Genomic DNA, 11,744 nt, shown 5'->3' with positions numbered 1-11,744 from the left:
CTGTAAAAATCATCAGGTGTTGAGATAAAGCTGCAGATTAGCAGAAAAAAATTTGTTTAATTTGCCAAATGCTAAAGTTTCCATCCTCTTGACCATTTTTGCATCGATCTGCTGCTGTGACATATTTTTGTGAATGCAATCAAGACTCACTACCTTAGATGTATTGTTAAAAACCTGCAATATGCTTGTTTGGTATCATTTTGACATCTCCCTTTATTTAATAAAATAAAATATGAAATGTGGAAAATACAGACATTAGCTTACTCAAACATCTTAAATAGTAATAAAAGTATCTTTTTATTCTAAAAAAATGAACAGATGTACTTTGTTAAATTTCAGATTATTCCTGATTGCTATAATGTTTAAGCCAGCAGAGGGACAGTATGACGATTTTCCCTTTTTTCACATTTAAGCCATCAGACTTTCAGATAAAAATAAATCATATTTGTACTGCATGGGTTGGCTTTATCCCCCTAAACACTCCAAACAGTCAAAATGACATTTCCTACTCTTTCTGTCAACTACTGATTTATTTAAGGTACAGGTATTAAGTCATTGAGTGTTTTGGTCTTGTTAGATCCAACATAAAAGCAACAGATACTGAGCCACAAGGGTGGCTTCTACTGTCTGTGCATCCTAAAATGGTCATTTTCCCTGTTATAAAGGGAGTGATAAAAATTGATTACTTAATTTAACAATAAATTTAGCTGTTCATTAAATTGACAAAGTATTTGAAATGACATTTCCTTTGATAAAGAGAGATATATGTGTTGAATTTGTAGACAATGGGTCAGTCTTGGTGCCATGATGCTTTTTAGAATGTCCTGACCCTATGTAATAAACAGAAAATGAAAACCTTTGAAAAAAATGATTTATGTATTTACATTCTAAATGGTAACACTGAGTTAATGTCATATCTGGAAATGACTCTAGCAATAATGTTTGATGCAAAAAGCATATGACTGGTCTTTTATGATGCACTGTTATCTACAAATGCAGTGAGCAAAACCCGAATGAAAAAAGTTTTCATGGAAAAATGAGCATGGTGTTAGAAGACTGAAAGAGTCTCCACAACAATATCTGAGCAAACATTTTCAGTGTATGCCACAATTGATGCCCAATCAATTTATTTATGTCTTAATTTACTTCAGAATAGGATTTCATCAGCTGTGTTACAGTGTATGCACTAAAGTCTAAGCAATTTTTTTTCATACATCAATAGCTGGTATTAAAAATCTTAATTACCTCCAATATTATATATAATCAAGTCCTGAAGGTGCAATGATAGACATAATCATTGGATGTAAAGAACAATTTCCAATACTAGCTGTTGATTGAATAAAATGACTCAGATCATCTTAATTTACATTATGAACTCTTTCATGCAAAAGACAATTGTGTCAAATTTTGTGTGCTGCAGCTCATTTTGTCAATTCTTGCAAGTAATGAAAGTAATTAAGCTACTGTGACCCACTTTGTCCAACCTTCTCCATCTGGGCAACTTTTTGAGACTATTTCATTGTACCAATGGAGTGAGAGGGAGATAAATTATAGTTTTGCCAACCTAAATAGTGTTATAAACTTCAAGAAACCAAAATGCAAACACTATTCCAGATGATTTTTATTCTTGCTTTCCAAATACATTGTGGGTGGGAATCAAGAAAAACATCCATCTTGCTTAAATTCTGGTAAATAATGCTTTACATAAGCCAAGTTAAATAAAATGTTAAATCTAAAACATACAAAATGTATCATATCATCATATCAATAATTAAACCTGATGCTAAGAATCAAGCATGAAATACAAATATCCAAATTGTACTTCAAGCACACTTAACTAGAGTCACTGATTCCTTCAAGTTCAAGGTGAATTAAACAAGCAGGTATGTTGCAGGTTAATCATATATTAAAGTCTCAAAAATACAGACCCCATAATTACAAGAAAAGTAATTAGAAGAGCTAAGGTGGTCACAAGCCAATGGTGAGCATAAGTGATATGAACACTGGGGTAATTATAAACTCCATACCTATAACATTTTTCATTACAATATTCATGGGTAGCCAATGATGGCATACACTGGTCAAGGTGAGGTCAATGGAGAGGTGACCACCACTCTGCTGTTAATGTCTATATTGCTCTCAGCAATGAGTATTGAACATAGAGATCTTAATAAGTCAGTGATGAGATGAACTTGACTTAATTCATTTGTCCTCAGACAATCCGTCATGGGTCAGGAACTTATATGTCCTTTACATACTGAACAAGGATTGCTCTATAATTCATTCTCAGCATCAAAAATTGATAATTCCTGAATTGTACTTTATGATGCTCTTGGTTATAGAACACAGTTGCTGCAAAAACTAATCATAATTTTCCATTTACCTTTTTCTATGCTGGTCCTCATATAACATAATTTTCAACCTATGCATATATTTTACAATACAATTTCCTATGCAGCATATCATTTCTACCACAATCTTATTCAATGTATTTTGTTTACATGACATAATGTAGTGATCAGATTATTACAAAGGCAGCAGCAGCAGCTCCACTTAATACAGACAGGCTCCACTCACTCAAATGACCTTCTGCTGGGATGGCAACCATCTAATAACACAGCATTACATATGTTGTCTTTTTCTTATTTGAGTCAGGTTCACATGCTATTCAAAGTTTACAGACACAATAATGTACTTTTATCACAAAACGGCATCGGAAGGTAAGGATATTGCCCTTGTGGTGACATCATTTAACTCTCCCACAAGAGGACCATACATCATTGTGTAAGACTGATGTTAGTTACACAATTATCACAGTTTATGCAAGTCCCGTAGCAGTGGTACATGAACTTTTAAGTGACTCTAATAGCCTGCAGGACTTACTGATCATTTCAAAGGCTGGTAGCTCAAGGAAGAATTGAGGGGGATGCATGTTCATATGTCAATTTATTTAATTGTCATATCTGCATACAGAATTTTCATAAACAGGTCAAAAGATGGATGGAGTGTATGATGTTCTTTTAGTTTTGAACCTGCCATTTCGAGTAAAAGCTATATTCCAGTGAAATTGTAAATGACAACTTAAACTTAGATGATAGCTTAAAATATAAGTTCATTTGGAACCTTGTCTTTAAAATTATAGTGGGTGGTTTGAAAATATGTTTTTAAACATATATCATTCAGGTATTTTTAAGTTTGGCATTTGACAGAATGGCTGATGGTTGGCTAGAAAATTTTTGAAGTCATATACACTGTTCATTTTTTTTTTTTTTTTGACAATATCCTTCAATTGGACCCTATTTATTGTTTCATCATAGATTAAACTTAAAAATACTAAGGACATTTTCAAATGAATTGTCTTGGTAACAAGTTTTACATAAAAATGCTGCTCTAAGCTATCACCTGCACTGTCTGGTACATGAGTGCAAGCAATGTTAACCAAGTGCAAACCCCTCTTTTATCTATTGTTTCACAATCAACCCTCAAAATAACCATTTAATGAGGTATAGTTAATGTCTGAATAATCCATGTCAATCAATCCTAAAGGTGTCATCTGAGGTGTCATTTCTCCTGCTTTTTCTTTTATCATCAGATTTGTAGTTGCTCACATATCATATGTGTCATATGAATTCTGTAAAACGAGTAAAACAAGTGCAAACCTATTGTCCTTCAAACTTTTAAAAACAAATAATTTTGTGGTCGGAAATAAATGACAGCACTGGTGAAATGTCAACTTTATCTTAGATGATAACATCAACCCTGGTCATATCATATATGAAATAACCCATCCAAACATGACATGATATGGTGAATCTGTAATAAAATTTGGACAAAATGTATTGGGTCAGAAAGAGAATCCAGGGTAGGGTAGCAGCCTTGAAGGGGGCCTGTCCAATGCTTTATAAATAGCCCACAAAGCAGCATTAAGCAACTGTGAAAACCTCAAATCATGCAATCCAAATCACATCTATTTACCATAATGGTGATTTCAAACAGCAGCTGATGCGCCTGTGCACACAATAATGAAATAGAAAGGAGGGTTATATTTTTAATAAAAATATAAGTAAGGCATACCCTGTCAAATGTGTCCATTAAAACCCCATTTAAATACTGATATGAACAATGTACAAGTGTTCTCTACAGCATTATAAACAATCTGACAAATCAAGAAACCAATGTCATCTTCTAATTTTTTGCTTAATTGAATGTCATTTTTGACATTTTACCAGTGTCTGTTGGTACAAATGAGCGCATCTGAATGAAAGGGTGTCATAAATGACTAAATGACAGTATTTTGAGAAGTGTTACAACTGTATAAAATCATAATGGATAATTTTTCCGATTACAGAAACATGCATTTTAAATAATATTCAATTCACATATCTGACTTCAAACAGACATATCTTCTTATAATTATGTCATAAGTTTTTGTAAATAATTGTCCTAAGTCATTTATGTATAATGACAGAGGGAATTAAACATATTATTCACATACTAGTAAAATGTGACACATGCAAGAATATTTCTTTAATCTAAAGAACAAAACTAAATATTTATAATGAAAGGAAAAAGACAGACTATGATTTATTTATTGTTGGGATGGGCTTTGAACCCTAACTTTGACCAATCTTAGCAGATCAGAAAGAGATTCTTACTAACATTTGAATATCACCGGTACAACATGTGCATCAAATAGGTCAGCAGACCCACCCTGGCCATTGGTCACCTTTGTCATTGATCATTCTGACCATAGCCTTGACATCACGTGTTGTTAGACATGTGCTTTTACCATAGGTGCCTTTCATACCATCATGTGTTCAGTGATTTGGGTTCACAACTTCTAGTAAGGTATGGGTCCACAGGACAGTCTGATCTAGAGAGATGCAAATCCTCCCTAAAGCCATTGGGCCAGCTGAACTTATGAACCCACTTCTCCAGCCTACCCTGAGGCTTAAAGCATGATATGGTACATTTGATTCCTAGAGTCTGATACAGATAAGATGTTGTTAGGTTAGACATTTTGTTATTTGTCAGTTATATATTGTTGAAAGGAGACTTGGTGCTTTTTCGAATGTTCATGATTTTAAAAGATCAACTGTCTAGAGAGTAAAATTATTTGCTCCGTTTTATAATTATGTAAGGATAATGACATAAAAATGAAAGCCTTGGTACTTTTGAGTTAAAAATGATTATATTGATAAAATAACCTACAATATGATAAGAAAGAAAGCACAACATCATAAAAGAGGATAATGGAAATCATAGCTGAAGTCTCCAAAATGAGCAAGATTTCATGAGTTTGGAGGAGAGTGGGGTCAAAGATAATGGCAGATAAGTGAGTGTTATGCGGCAATAACTTAAAGCTGGCAGAAGCCGCTAACTTCAACTTCCCCTGAAGCCACCAAAATGCACAGAAAAAGACTGCAAATCATTTAAAAATAAATTTGAGTCCTTTTCAGATCCCAGAAGCCCTAGAATTCTCCTTTAACTTATAATATTGTATACTTGCAGTGATACAAAGTTCTTTCAAGTACTAGTACTTAACATGACAGTCAAAACTCAATGACAAGTGAGCTGAAATCTGTTCAATGAAACATATTTAATAGTCTGGTATCAACAGTAACTGTTATAATAGTAGCAGTAGTATTTTAATTAAAATATATTAAAATATCAAATGGTCAAATTAAAATACACTATTCAAATGTGTGCTTTTGGTTTCACCTACAATGATAACACTGTGTGACTGTATGTACCAAGTAATGTATTGCAAAACAATTTTTAAGGAGAGTGATTCAACAGAAAATAAAGGCTATTATCATAAACAGAAAGCATACTATATGTCACTGAACACTCCTCGGCCAACTAATGAACATGATAATATAATATTTATTTTTGAAGCTTGAGAATTGCTGGATTTCTTGCTTAGCAAGTACATTTTTAACCTTTGAATACTAAAAAGGAATAAGTACATTTTTATCAGTCAAGTTTGTTACTTGCCAAGTACAGATAACCTTCTAAACAATATTTCAAACGTAAGAAGGCATAAAATTTGACAGAAATTCATGTTCAAAACTCAAACACAAATACAGTTTGTGTGTGTTATTGGGTCAATCCAATAATGTTAATTTTTTAATTTGACCTGCATTTCTATCATGAAACCTCTCCTTGTAAATTTCAAGTAAACATTGAAATACTGTCTGATCATAAAAAAGATGGTGCTCTTTTTCCTTTTTCAATGAATCTAAATTTTTCCTAGATCCATTCATTAGAGTATGTGTCCTTAATTTTGATATTTGTGTCAAATTATGGCTTAATATACTGAGCTTTTTATTGCAAAAAATCCAATTCAACAATACCCTTCCTTTGCTGTTTCTTTGAATCTATAGGATATTGTGTCAGAAGTGGTACCATCATTGCCCGCAAATGGGTTTTCTTCAGCAATAGCAATCATTTATTTTCATTTACTTCAGTTGACCTTATATACAAAAATAAGTGTTATGCTCCATTTATATATTTTTTCTTCATTACTTTTAATTACAACACAAATTTTCCAGTTTTCTTAAAAAGCACTGATTTGTCTATTTCAAAGAACTTTCCTAAAATGAATTTATCTGGATTTTTTTCATGAAAATCTTTTCCAGGTCTATTCAAACTTCTAAAAGGAAGAGAAAACTTAAGTTCCTCTAGGAATTCAAAGTCATAAAGACAATGATTGTATGATTCAAAGAAACAGTCACACTTACAAAGATCAATTTAATAGGAGTGACCAGGTGTGACCAAGGAGTGACCTCTCAGGACAGGTTCACTTTCCACACCGCCCCATACCCCGGGTAATCAGTGACTCCATCTCCCAAGCCAGTACCACCTAGTGCACACCAGAGATATGACGCGACCAAAACCATTTTACCGTTAACTTATGACCTATCTTTCTGATGATCGGACTACTGTTAGATTACTCAGCTGGTATCTCTATAAACATCTGTTTACTTGTTGACAGTTTTAAGCAATGTATCTTCCATATATGGGCATGTCCAGGGAGACAAACGCACTGTAGACGCCAATATCTTATCTTTGGATCATGGCAAATGTCATCATCTTTATGAATGTTTGTGGTCATCTTTTGTTTTTCTGTGTCCAAAAATAACAAACACGTGAAGAGTTACATTCACATTCAACAAAACTACTTCAGTAACTTTTGCTGGGTTACTATTGTACAAAAAACAACAAATGGTTTAATTTGAGTTAAAAAGAAACTGCTTGCATTTCTCTTCTTTTAACTATTTTTTTTTTTTTACTTTTACCTTTAACACAGAATCACAATACTTTCTTACATATAATTATGTTCTATTATAACACTATAACCAGTCCTTAAAATCAATACTGATCTCAAAAAGTCTTTAAAATTATTTACATTTAGTTTGTCCAACCACTTCTATTTATTTGTGAATCATCATAACAAGAAAAAAAAAACATTGTCAAAAAAAATTTTTTTAACAGGAAAACTTGTGTAATGATGATCTGTGGGGGAGGAGAGCATATGCAAAAAAGAAAACATAGAAATAGGAAATGTAATTAACTGTGGTGACTATGTCCCCACACCTTTAGTATGTTGATGATGCTCTGACAGTAACCATCAAGATGATAGGAATCAATGTTTCCAATGTTGAACAGTGGCACAGTGACGCTGTACTGTAACTGTTTTAAGAATTTCACAATCCGGCTTCCGTTCCAACCACAAATCACCTGTTTACTGGTCCAGTCACCTATCCCTTTCCTCAATCTATTTGTTTTGTTTTACCTCGGCCTACCACAAACACGGCCCATACAGTGTGCGCACCATTCGCCATATCGCTTATTTGATCTCTTTCCGCATGTATTTTTGTAGTGAGCGCAAGTGGACAGTAGCAGAAGTCAATGTCTGATGGGAATTTAATGCAGATAGGATGAGGTAGCACTCTGTATACCTGACAGGCCCCAAAATTCCAAAATGCCACCCCTAACACTAATCCAAGATACCTTTTTAATAATCTTAAATGTCAGAACAATTCTGACCACAAAGTGAATAATTTAGACGTACTCAAACACCAAAAAAAAAAAAAATGTAAGTAAAAAGAACACTAAAAACCAAGGTAGAAAATAATTATGTTTTATGACTTTGAACCACTTAATAACCTTGGTAAAATTTTGTAGGCATGCCAAGCACTTAGAAAACCGCTGTTAAATAGGGCCCTTGCCACATACTAGTGGCTTGAGTGTCTGGTTTAGGGGTTCACAGGTTTACCATTGATTTATTACAATGCATTATACTTAATAGTATTACATTCAAGAATTAACTGTATTTCAATTTAATGGCAATTCAGACTAAAATGATAAAATAAGACAATTCATATCATTTAGTATCATTAAAATACAGCATCTGTATCAAGTCCGAAAGGGTTATGACCTACTCATGCATTTCAGTCTCTCAAAAGGTGAAAAAATTAACCTGTTTAAAAAAGTTTGTCTGCAGTTTCAGGACAAAACAAGGCATAAATAACATAAAACAGCATTGCCTAAAAATAATCCCATCTGAACCATTTTTTACATTTACATCAATTCGAGTGTTCAATCATAAGAACTAGAAAAAAGTTGCAATCGAAAATAGGTGGGGTGGGGGAACTACAATGAATTTTTGGATAAAAGACTAGATCAGGGCAATTTTAGTACATATGTAGCATTTTGATTCTTAAAGGAGACATTATAGAAGACGTAAGCTTTATCAATAAAAACTTACTGAAGATGGACCCCACTGCAGATGAAATAAAATAAAACAAAACTGATAAGTCTAATAAAATTTTTTAAAAATTATTACTTTATTATTATCATCCATTAAGATGCTAAAAAGCTTTGAAACTTCTGTGCCTTGGGTTGAATGTCCCAGATGCCTCTCATTCTTAGCTATTCTAACTTGTCGGTCATGCAAGGAGACAATTAAATTTCACTTACTTGGTGCCCATTTCTCCCTTATATTCACTACAACAAATAACAACACCATTAGTGACTTGCCAGATGAATTTTACTAACAATTAAGTTTACTAAAATAAAAATAATATAAAAATGGACCAAATATTACAACAGAAATATATCAACTTGACATGCTGTCTCAATGCTATGCAACTGTTTGTTTCTAACCAAATCTTTTCAAAACAAGTTTTTAGGAAGGGCTAAAAATCAAAATGTTCACAAGAGCCCCCAATGTGCTCTTTTCACCACAACAATGAGGACTTCTGGTATCAAAAACTCATCAGTGGAGCTATGATGGACAGCAAGGAAAACAAATGGCATCTTAGATTGGCACGGTGGGTGTCAGTGTCTCAGTGCAGTCATGAAAAATGTATGCAGATTTTCGGGGACAACCACAGTGGATTAAATAATGGACCATCTGCTTTTGAGTTTGTTCTCTGCTGCACTGCAACAATTGATTGCAAAGGGTAAAAAGCTACTTCTCCTGCACAATTCGAATGTTAAAATTTAACCTTTTCTTTTAAACACTATTTCTTTAGATACTAAACATTAATATTTGTCAACATATAATAACAAACTGCAATTTTTAAAAAAAAGTTAACATGCTTGCATGGTGCAGCTCTGTTGGTTATGTACAATAATATTAAACTTGTTAAGTTGATTGTGCATATATTTTGTAAAGATTTAAAGAGGTGGGGAGGGGGGTCTAAAAGGGTACGTTAATTCTCCTTTTTTGTCCCAATTAATACTGCATGCACCTAAAAAATCACTTGTATCATCTAATGGGTGCTTCCAAACTAGAAGTGAAATTCAGCAAAATATCACTTGCCAGACTGAATTTTGAAAATTTTATATTGAAATATTGCATGCATAGTTAAAGTATAAGTAGTCATTGTGTCTGTTATTCAATGGGTGCGGACCTTTCACCGCATTACCACCATATCTTTTGTTAACATCGGCACTCAGGGACTTAATGTTGCAGAGGATACCATAAGGGGAACATCACACTTCTAAAGAAGGTAACTGCGATTTTATCGCGTATGTAAATATGCAGTCATAGACAGATGATGGAGAACTAGAAATCCTGGACCTTGCTGAACATGCAAACGGTTCAAGGTTCAGAGCTAGACCCCCTCGCCTTCCTGATCTCATTGATGATGATACATGTGTAGAAACAGTACAGTGTACAGCATTGTCATCCCCTTGCAAACTACAGTGAGCTTCACAGTTACTGTGATTTTCTCCATGTCAGCCCATTAAGTTCTCTGTTAAAAATCCCAAAGAGTGGAATGATGCATAATTTAGATTTACAAATGTCAGAGCATTCATGTGACAATTTTTCATTTGCAAGCCAATAAAACTTACGTAGACACATACCACATACGCACTCTAAAATCACCACTAATTGATCTCCCCTGCAACAAAAGATATGCATCATTCACAATGGGTTTTCACATCAAGAACTCCGGTTCACCTCCCCAACCTCTATCAGTGCTCTCAGCTTAGCCCTTAAACACAGATGATAAATTCTGTCTGCTACAAAGACATTAGCAGACAATTTTTCTTCCTCTTGCCTGACACGAATTTCAAACAGGTAATCTCTGAGGCCCTTGCCATCTGTCCCCCAGCACTTGCTGACATATAGACCTTTTCAACACAAAGATATATTTCACCAAAATCTAAATTTCTAGACATGATGGTGCTGTTTAAAAACCACTTGGAACATACTGACTTACGTTAGTCAACATTAAAAAAATCAACAACGGAATGTTTAACCACAACTTAAATGGAATGTTAGTGCATTTTTTTTGTGTGTAATGTGACATCCAATGGACTTGGCTTAATATGTTTAAATACAGCTGTTGCCTTATTTGGTGGAAATTAGTTGACCTTATTAATAATAAATGCTAAAATTCAACTGCCAATAAAACAGTCTGAAACTGATGAAACTCATTTTTTCACAAAGAAAAATATTTTTAAAAAATCCATGCAAATCTTTTCTTGGCATAGACAGCACAACATTAGTGTTTCATAATTAATCTGCATTTTTCAATAATTCTGCATAACTTGTAAGAGAAGATGGAGAACAGTAACAATATCCATAATAAACTTATAAAATTTTGCGCTATATATCATAGGAAGTATGTCTGAAAAATAGAAGGACTCTAGCAGGAGTCAAATGCAGCCAATCAAATTATCATCGAACATGATTATCTTGGGAACAAATAACAGTACTTTAATCTTTCTGGAAATATTTTTTTCACATGCTTTAGTTTACATTTGCCATAATGCACAACAATGCACCTGCTCTCATTGTGCTCAGCATCTAGCAGTTCCTTGCTAAAAAAAAACAGCAGATTGAAACAACCTTCTTCACCTGATCTCTCTCCCCCCCCCCCCCCAAAGCTCAAGGGGGTCATCAAGGGAGACCGTCTAGAGACTCATAATGGAGGTGCTAATGGGCATCCCAGAAGTGCACAGAGACTTGGCCGATGAAGATGGAATAGTGCATTAGGTCCTTTTTATTTCAAGTGGTGCACTTTGTGAGGTCCTTACTTTTAAGTAGAGAGGGGGGTTTACTCTCTTATGTGCACCAACTCCAAAAGGACTCCTGCTGAATGCAATCAGATAAACTGACTAATATGCTTCCTCCTGGTGTTGAGTAGAATATAGAAAACTGGTGATCATATGAGGACGTATATGAGTATGTCCAAATTCTGCAACTGCTTTATACATAATGA

The sequence above is a fragment of the Lingula anatina genome, chromosome 1 (assembly GCF_051362555.1).
Source record: "Lingula anatina isolate TDL-2025a chromosome 1, LinAna3.0, whole genome shotgun sequence".
NCBI lineage: Eukaryota > Metazoa > Brachiopoda > Lingulata > Lingulida > Lingulidae > Lingula > Lingula anatina.
Note: the sequence above shows the minus strand (reverse complement) of the source record.